Here is a 9,562-nt window from a genome sequence, read left to right as displayed (position 1 = left end):
GATAAAATGGCAGTATGGCTTTATACCCCTCAGTAAAGCTTTTCAATAACATGCATACACTTCAATCAGGTTAGTGACTACTGTTTACAGTTGATACGAGGGGCTTTTTAATTTAGGTTCCAGCTTTCTTTCCCAGTGAAAAATATACCATTTCACTGAAATGTGCAGCGCATGATCATTTTTTCCTAACTATATCTTGCGACAAAATGAGTCCGTGTCCTAGAGCATGCATAAATAATGCTAATGATGGCAGCGAGCTGAATGGAAAGGAGCGGGTGGTGGGTTCTGCAGTGAAATTAGTTATGGAGTGTCTCAGAAATGAAAAGGACACATGAAAAATTATGTTCCGGAGGTAGTTTACTATGCTTTCAATCTCTGCTACAAGGCATCTCATCAGATGTTACATCTCCTTGATTTGCATAACTGCACAACTAAACTAGCTAAACCGTGGATGGATAACTGCATCTCAGATGTCATGTACCTATTGGCTGGTAAGGTCATGAATGCCATGTATATCTGGCTCAATATGTAACAAGTAATGTTTCTATTTATAGTTAAATTCATATGTTTAATTTTGTTACATACAAATAAAACAATAAATATAAAGTAAATAATGGAGTAACAGAATCCTGCTTGATGTGGTTTTCAGTACAACACTGGGTGGCACTTTGACCTGGTGGGTAGCTTTGTCGCCTCACAGCAAGAAGGTTCTGAGTTTGATTCCTAGGTGGAGCAGCCTGGGTCCTTACTGTGTGAAGTTTGCATGTTCTCCCTATGTCTGTGTGGTTGCCCTCTCACAGTACAAAGACATGTAAGTTAGGTGAATTGGAGATACAGAATTTCCCAAGACTGTGTTTGACATTAAACTGAACTGATGAATCACCTGTCATAAATGTAACCAAAGAGTAAAACATGACGTTAAAAATGTCATAAACAAACAAATGAATACGTAGGTAGTTATAGTACAAAGTTAAAGGGGACAGTGGTTGCCTAGTGGGTAGAGCTTTGGGCTATCAGTTGAAAGGTTGAGAGTTTAAATCCCAGCTCTGCCACTGTTGGGTCCTTGAACAAGGCCCTTAACCCCTCTCAGCTCCAGGGGTGCTGTACAATGACTGACTCTGCACTCTGACCCCAGCTTCCAAACAGGCTAGGGCACATGAAAAAAGAATTTAGTTTTACTGTACATGTGTACAGTACTTCCCAATACTGTATATGTATATGTACAGTATATATGACAAATAAAGACATTCTATTCCAAAGTCTTTATTATTATGTGTTATTATTTTTGTCCTAGTTTTATTAATATTTGTTTATTTATAAACTCCATTCATATTTTAATACAATGTTTAGCCAAAAAAAAAATCTGTATTATAATTGGCATTCAGCTTCCCCATTTCCCCATGACATTCAAAGATGTTATTAAGGTATACTCTGAGATTTAAACTGTAAAGTTGCATTCATTTAACCCCTCCTCATTTGCATTGATGCACACTGTAAATCTAAACATGTGCCCTGCTCCAGGTGTTGCCTGGATGCCCTTCACACAATGTAAATGAACATGCATCCTCATTCATCATGTCCTAGACACCTGTCATGTTCACTGGAAAACAATTAAAATCCTTACAAATAAATGAAGCAAAATGGATAGTCCGTGCAGCGAGCTCAGTGTGTAGTCAACACCATAACTTAGTTAGCTGGTGACTTTAGAAAGCAATTAAATTCTGAACTCAGCTCAATGGTTTAGAACTTTTTCAGCTCTGCAAGCAAATTCAGTTGCTAAGGTACGGTAGTAGTGGCTCAAAGGAATACTTCAGCATTTATCAACCTTATTCTCATCACTGCATGTGTTCAATATGTCTGATTACCATAAACAATATTTTCACTGCTCTAAGAGAGTAAAAGAAATCTATTTACTTTAAGCTCAAATTTAGTATATTGACAGTCAAAGGAAGCAGTTAATAAATGTTTTTGCCCTGCAGCTTAGCTGGTTCTAGACTGATAAAAAAAATATTACCACAAAACCATAGAGTGTAAGATGACAAAAAAAATGACACATTTCATTTTTTATGTATAGTACCTGTCAACAGCTGTTTGATAAGCTGATTTTGGAGGAACCCCACTGGAATTAATTGGAATGTCAATTGTGAGCCTGTGAGATTGTGATCTTGTCATCCAACATCAGTGTCTGGCCTCACGAATGTTCTTTATGAGTACAGATTCCAACAGATACATTCCATAATCCTATAGAAAGCCTTCCTAGAAGATTAGGTGTTATATCCACAAAGGGAGCAAGGGGTGGGGTGCCTCTACATACACCAATCAACCATAATATTAAAACCACCTCCTTGTTTCTACACTCATTATTCATTTTATCAGCTACACTTACCATATAGGAGCACTTTGTAGTTCTACAATTACTAACTGTAGTCCATCTGTTTCTCTGCATGCTTTTTAGCCCCCTTTCATGCTGTTCATCAATGGTCAGGACTCCCACAGGACCACTAAAGAGTAGGTATTATTTGGGTGGTGAATTATTCTCAGCACTGCAGTGACACTGACATGGTGGTGGTGTGTTAGTGTGTGTTGTGCTGGTATGAGTGGATAAGACACAGCAATGCTGATGGAGTTTTTAAACACCTCACTGTCACCGCTGGACTGAGAATAGTCCACCAACCAAAAATATATCCAGCCAACAGCGCCCGGTGGGCAGTGTCCTGTGACCACTGATGAAGGTCTCGAAGATGACCAACTCAAACAGCAGCAATAGATGAGTGATCGTCTCTGACTTTACATCTACAAGGTGGACCAACCAGGTAGAAGTGTCTAATAGAGTGGACAGGGAGTGGACATGGTATTTAAAAACTCCAGCAGCGCTGCTGTGTCTGATCCACTCATACCAACACAACACACACTAACACACCACCACCATGTCAGTGCCACTGCAGGGCTGAGAATGATCCTCCACCTAAATAATACCTGCTCTGTGGTGGTCCTGTGAGGGTCCTGACCATTGGGGAACAGGGTGAAAGCAGGCTAAAAAAATATGTACAGAAACAGATGGACTACAGTACAATACAAAAGGGCTAACTGAAAATGTGGCTACACTTCAAGCCTCCTATAATTTTTCAGTAATGATAGTCAATTACATGCTTCAGAAAATCATTATTATCAGCCATACTAACTGATAATAAAACTGAAACTCTGTATAACAGCATTACTATAAAACAGATTTATTCAGACTGAATTAAATCAATCAAATCAACCATGACAAGGTATTACAGTGGTTGATGAATGCTTAATGGGTTACTAAGTTACTAACATCTTGTAATTCTGGCAAATACAGACATAGATTCATGCTGCTGAAGACATACAGACTAGTTATCTTGTCTATGTAACTGACTAGTAATCAGAAGGTTGCTGATTCAAGCCCCTTCACCTGGACAATATGTAACCTCTCAGTTGTTTGCATTGTATTGGATCTAAATTGTAAGTTGCTTTGGATACAGTGTGTCATGTCTTAAAAATAGATAGGAAACAAAGTAAAAGGCATTGGTATCCCTGGCCCCCTCCATGACAAACACTGAAGAACATTTACTTTTACGTTAGCAAACAGCGGTGCAGAAGGTCTTTCTTTCTTGCCTCAATAGGATTGTACAGTACAGTGGGGCCAAAAAGTATTTAGTCAACCACTGATTGTGCAAGTTCTCCTACTTAGAAAGATGAGAGAGGTCTGTAATTTTCATCATAGGTACACTTCAACTATGAGAGACAAAATGAAGAAAGAAAATCCAGGAAATCACATTGTAGGATTTTTAAAGAATTTATTTGTAAATTATGGTGAAAAATAAGTATTTGGTCAATAACAAACAAGCAAGATTTCTGGCTCTCACAGACCTGTAACTTCTTCTTTAAGAAGCTCTTCTGTCCTCCACTCATTACCTGTATTAATTGCACCTGTTTGACCTCGTTATCTGTATAAAAGACACCTGTCCACAGCCTCAAACAGTCAACCATGGCCAAGACCAAAGAGCTGTCGAAGGACACCAGGAAGAAAATTGTAGACCTGCACCAGGCTGGGAAGAGTGAATCTACAATAGGCAAGCAGGTTGGTGTGAGTTAATCAACTGTGGGAGCAATTGTAAGAAAATGGAAGACATACAAGACCATTGATAATCTCCCTTGATCCCGTGGGGTCAAAATAATCATGAGAACGGTGAGCAAAAATCCCAGAACTACACGGAGGGACCTGATAAATGACCTGCAGAGAGCTGGGACCAAAGTAACAAAGGTTACCATCAGTAACACACTACACCGAAAGGGACTTAAATCCTGCGGTGCCAGGCATGTACCCCTGCTTAAGCCAGTACATGTCCAGGCCCATCTGAAGTTTGCCAGAGAGCATATGGATGATCCAGAAGAGGATTGGGAGAATATCATGTGGTCAGATGAAACCAAAATGGAACTTTTTGGTAAAAACTCAACTCGTCGTGTTTGGAGAAAGAAGAATGCTGAGTTGCACACCATACCTACTGTGAAGCATGGGGGTGGAAACATCATGCTTTGGGGCTGTTTTTCTGCAAAGGGGTGTTAAGGGAAGAATGAACGGGGCCATGTATCGTGAGATTTTAAGCCAAAACCTCCTTCCATCAGTGAGAGCATTGAAGATGGAACGTGGCTGGGTCTTCCAGCATGACAATGATCCCAAACACACCGCTCGGGCAATGAAGGAGTGGCTCAGTAAAAAGCATTTCAAGGTCCTGGAGTGGCCTAGACAGGCTCCAGACCTCAACCCCATAGAAAATTTGTGGAGTCCGTGTTGCATAGCGACAGCCCCAAAACATCACTGCTCTAGAGGAGATCTGCATGGAGGAATGGGCCAAAATACCAGCTACAGTGTGTGCAAACCTGGTGAAGACTTACAGGAAACGTTTGACCTCTGTCATTGCCAACAAAGGTTATGTTACAAAGTATTGAGTTGAACTTTTGTTATTGACCAAATTTATATATTATATATATTTTCCACCATAATTTACAAAAAAATTATTTAAAAATCTTACAATGTGATTTCCTGGAGTTTTTTTTTCTCATTTTGTCTCTCATAGTTGAAGTGTACCTATGATGAAAATTACAGACCTCTCTCATCTTTCTAAGTAGGAGAACCTGCACAATCAGTGGCTGACTAAATACTTTTTGACCCCACTGTACATCCATCCTATATTAAGAGATTATTAAATATCCATGATTAAATCAATCATTGATCAACATACTAAATGCTTATTTTAGTATTGAGCGTTTGTTCTTGTAACTGTAATGTGTTTTGTTGCTTCTGTAACAACTTAATTTCCCCACATTTATGTCTTTGTATCTATTTTATTTTGGCACTATATTAGACCTTTGTTAGACAGTGTGGAAATTTTAAAACAAGCTGACGACCATGAATATTTTAAACCTTTGTGGTATATGGAGTTATATGGACCACAAAGCCATGTGTTAGACAGAGGGTACTACTGTGACTATATGACACTGGTAATGGGGTCACTGTGTTATTGGGTTGCTGAGACAGTGAGGCAATAGAAGACATATTACTTAGCTGCCAAAAATTACATATGCCCATGGCTCCATAACAAACCCAGAAGACATGTCGGCCACAGTCAGAGGCAGATCTAGGAGGACCCCCAGTTGGGAAAAAAAAGGTTATTTTGCTAAATTAAGAACACAGAAGACATTTCCTCTGATACTCAGTCACCGTCAAACTAAGAAGTGCAATAAACACCAGTTGGGGAAATGTAATGCACAGCTTCATTTATATACGTATGTCCATTGTTTCTGTGATTAAAATAAACCACATTTTAAAATTGTGTAATAACAATTATACACTGAAATTCCTTTCTTTATGCAGTAATTGTGTTGATATATTTTATTCATACATAAGTAACAAAACACATTTTTTTGCATTTTTTCCTATAATTCCTACCAATTTAATCATGCCCATTTACATTGCATGTGATACCTAGTTTACAAAGGTGAATTGTCTATTGTAAATGTGCAAGTAAAAGTTGAGTGATAGATTGGCATCCCAGGTGTATTCCCACAATGCACAATGTTTTTAGGTGGCACCAGACCCATATCTCAAGTTACCTACATTCCCAGCTGCTCATTTAATAGGAGCCAAATATATAAATAATTAATAAGGATTTTATGTAGATAACATTAGCACATAAAGATACGCTTTCTGGGGACTTCTATACATACAGTCTTATGCTTTTAGCAGCCATAAAACTATAAGGCAAGTCACTGACAACAGGCAAGCTAACTGTTAATAAACTAGCATTAGTCACATGGAAAAACAACTGTGGTATTAAGTGGCTTTAATTTCCTTTACTGTGTAATAGGTTTATGTATTACTTTTTGCACAGTTTTTACTTGTGTAAACCCTCATTAATCTATCCAGGCTTGGGACCGGCACTGAGAACACACCAACAATAGCTAGGCTGTTTCGCTCATCCCCTTGGACATTCAGCAATCTTGTCCATGCAAACATTTAATAACAAAAATATTGGGCAGTGGTGGCTCAGAGGTAAAGTACTGAACTAGTAATCTGAAAATATCCAGTTTAAGTCCTACCCATGCCAGATTGCCACTGTTAGACCCTTGGGCAAGGCCCTTAACCCTTTAATTTCTTGGATTGTATATGGTCACAATTGTACAGTAAGTTGCTTTGTATAAACATGCTAAATGCTGTAAATTTATTATAACATTGCTGGTAGTGGGCTACTTATCCCAGGCTTGTTTTTGTCTTTGGAAGAATTCTCTGGAGTTTTAGGTGACAATTATAATTTGAGAATCAGATCAAATTGAATCAAAATAATGGAGCTTTGATAGTGATTGAATCCTGAAGACGAACTTAGATAAAGTGTTATCCCCCACCCATTCTGATTTAAATGAGAAAATGTAACTTCAGGACTGTGCACTGTGATGACATATTTGCCCCATCAACAACAGAATCAGTAAATGTTTGGGGGTAATTTAATTATTTTTTTTATTTGCAGAGAACAATAGTGTAAATGAGTAAATAGAGTAAATGTGAAATCATTTTCACAGTGTACAAGTTTATTTACAATTGCTTACAAAAAGAACAAATATGAAGACGTAATGAATCATGTTGAAAAATGTCACATGAGAACATCAGGTCGTCTCATTGATTTTAGCCAGTGGTACTAACCTCAGGCTTTTGGAATCATTGGAGACCGTTTACCTATTTTCTTCATAAACAACAAAAGGTCAATTTAAATGATTGATAAGCAATTTGAGCTGGATAATAGAAAAACCTTTACTTGATTACTGGATGTTTTGGTTGATTCATCATGTGGACATATGATTCCTTTGGGTATAATTGAGTCATTGCCACCTTTTGTTATTAACGAATGGAAAATATCACTTTTTTTCACTATTTTGCAATTAGCTCCACAAATCCACTGAGCAATTTCTATTTTTATTTCTGTAATGCAAACAGAGTTGTAGATATTGCCCATATAAATGCTAATAAACTGCCATGTACTTTTTAATGTCGTTGGGCACATATTGAGCTCTGATGCTCTGAGTGTTTTGGCAGTGTTGTTCTCTCATAGTTATACAGTTGTGATTACAAATGTTAAATAGCACAATTATGTAAAAGCTTAAAGGTCTGCTTTCTGTAAAAAGATTACAACTTCTATTTGCTTGTAATTACACTGATCAGCCATAACATTAAAACCATCTCCTTTCTACACTAAATGTCCATTTTATCAGCTCCACTTACCATATACAACCCCTGGCAAAAATTATGGAATCACCACTCTTGGAAGATGTTCTTTCAATTGTTTAGTTTTGTAGAAAAAAAATAAATCACAGACATGCCACAAAACTATCATTTCTCAAACTGTCAACCCTCTGGCATTAAGAAACAATAAAAAAAGAAACAAATATAATAGTTGTGGTCAGTCACAATTGCTTTTTTTTAGATCAAGTAGAGGAAAAAAATATGGAATCACTCAAATCTGAGGAAAAAATTATGGAATCACTCAAATCTGAGGAAAAAATTATGGAATCATTAGAAAACACTGCACCATTATTACTTTATTGCACCACCTCTGGCTTTTATAATGGTTTAAACTCTCTGAGGCATGGAGTTAACTAATGACAAACAGTATTCTTCATCAATCTGCCTTCAACTGTCTCTTGCTGTTGCCAGATCAGCTTTGCAGGTTGGAACCTTGTCATTGACCATTTTCTTCAATTTCCACCAGAGATTTTCAAATGGATTGAGATCCGGACTATTTGCAGGCCATGCCATTGACATTATATGTTTTCTTGAAGGAAAGTTTTCACGTCCTTTGCCCTATGGCAAGATGCATTATCATCTTGAAAAATGAAGTCATCATCACCAAACATCCTTTCAACTGATGGAATAAGAAAAGCGTCCAAAATTTCAATGTGGACTTTGGCATTTATTGAAGACCATCTCCCCTGTGCCTTTACCCGACATGCAGGCCCATATCATCAACAACTGTGGAAATTAACATGTTTTCTTTAGGCAGTTATCTTCATAAATTTCATTGGACAGACACCAAACAAAAGTTCCAGCATCATCACCTTGCCCAATGCAGATTCGCGATTCATCACTGAAGATCACTTTTATCCAGTCACCCACAGTCCACGATTGCTTTTCTTTAGCCTACTTTAACCTTGTTCTTTTCTTTTTAGGTGTTAATGATGGCTTTTGTTTGGCTTTTCTGTATGTAAATCCCATTTCTTTTAGGTGATTTCTTACAGTTCAGTCACAGACATTGACTCCACTTTCCGGCCACTTGTTTCTCATTTGTTTTGTTGTGCATTTTCTGTTTTCAAGACATATTGCTTTAAGTTTTCTATCTTGATGCTTTGATGTCTTACTTGGTCTACCAGTATGCTTCCCTTTTACAACCTTCCCATTTTGTTTGTACTTGGTCCAGATTTTAAACACAGCTTACTGGGAACAACCAACATCTTTTGCGACATTCCACAATGATTTATCTTCTTGAAGGAGTTTTATAATCCTCTCATTTGTTTCAACTGACATATCTTGTGTTGGAACCATGATTCATGACAATCTGCTTTGTGCAACAGCTCTCCGAGGTGTAAGCACTCTTTTTAAACTGAAGAATAATTAGCAAATCTAATCTGCTGCAGATGTTTTGTTTTTAAACTGCAAATTACAGAGTGATTCCATAATTCTTTCCTCAGATTTGAGTGATTCCATATTTTTTTCCTCTACTTGATCTAAAAAAAGCAATTGTGACTGAGCACAACTATTATATTTGTTTCTTTTTTTTATTGTTTCTTAATGCCAGAAGGTTGACATTTTGAAAAATGATAGTTTTGTGGCATGTCTGTGATTTATTTTTTTTCTACAAAATTAAACAATTGACAGAACATCTTCCAAGAGTGGTGATTCCATAATTTTTGCCAGGGGTTGTAGAAGCACTTTGTAGTTCTACAATTACTGACTGTAGTCCATCTGTTTCTCTACATACTTTTTTAACCT

Source organism: Trichomycterus rosablanca, chromosome 1 (genome assembly GCF_030014385.1).
Source record: "Trichomycterus rosablanca isolate fTriRos1 chromosome 1, fTriRos1.hap1, whole genome shotgun sequence".
In the NCBI taxonomy this organism is placed as follows: domain Eukaryota; kingdom Metazoa; phylum Chordata; class Actinopteri; order Siluriformes; family Trichomycteridae; genus Trichomycterus; species Trichomycterus rosablanca.
Note: the sequence above shows the minus strand (reverse complement) of the source record.